Source organism: Episyrphus balteatus, chromosome 2, assembly GCF_945859705.1.
Source record: "Episyrphus balteatus chromosome 2, idEpiBalt1.1, whole genome shotgun sequence".
NCBI lineage: Eukaryota > Metazoa > Arthropoda > Insecta > Diptera > Syrphidae > Episyrphus > Episyrphus balteatus.
Genome location: NC_079135.1, coordinates 4,202,051 through 4,202,724, shown reverse-complemented (window position 1 = coordinate 4,202,724; position 674 = coordinate 4,202,051). Strand labels below are relative to the sequence as shown.

Genomic DNA, 674 nt, shown 5'->3' with positions numbered 1-674 from the left:
CGAAAATCTATTTTCTAGACAAACTAATAAAAAGTTTGATATGCATTTTAAGTACGAATCTGAAGTTTTTGAGCATTAAAATTTTTCACTGAAGAAGCCATGAAAAATAACCAAAAACGTGTGAAATACGAAAAACCGTTTTTTTTTAATTTTATTTTACATAAACTGTTTCTTTCGCTCAAAACGCCGTTGATTTGTACAAATCAGACAGTTTTGAAACAAACATTTTTTTTCAGAGTTTTTTTTTTTTATTTAAAAATATTTTCTTAATTTATGTTTTTTTCAACGGTCCTTTAAGAGGAAACCATAACTTCTACAAGAAGGACGAAAAATACCAAACAACCATATTCATTTTATTTAATTTAAGCATCATGTGGTTCCATAGTGTAGCGGTTATCACGTCTGCTTTACACGCAGAAGGTCTCCAGTTCGATCCTGGATGGAACCAAGTTCTTATTTTTTATTTTTTATTGAATAGAATAAAGTTCCAGGAAAAATGTATCAAAATAGGGAATTCCTATTGTAACGGGTGTGACACAGTTATTTCATTTTATATTATGTTCCTGATTTCTGTACAATTCACTAAATTAGGTATTTAATAGCTTTAACACATTAAACTTTAGCATGTTTTGTAACGTCAAAATCTCTAAGATAAGTTGTAACGGGTGTGACGT

At 29.1% G+C, this 674-nt stretch overlaps 1 non-coding gene across 1 annotated transcript; it reads left to right on the top strand.

The window, feature by feature from the left end:
- Positions 1 to 375: 375 nt before the first annotated feature.
- Trnav-uac (transfer RNA valine (anticodon UAC)) lies at positions 376 to 448 on the top strand. Its single transcript has one exon. It is a non-coding gene; the product is annotated as a tRNA-Val (tRNA).
- The last annotated feature ends 226 nt before the right edge of the window (positions 449 to 674 follow it).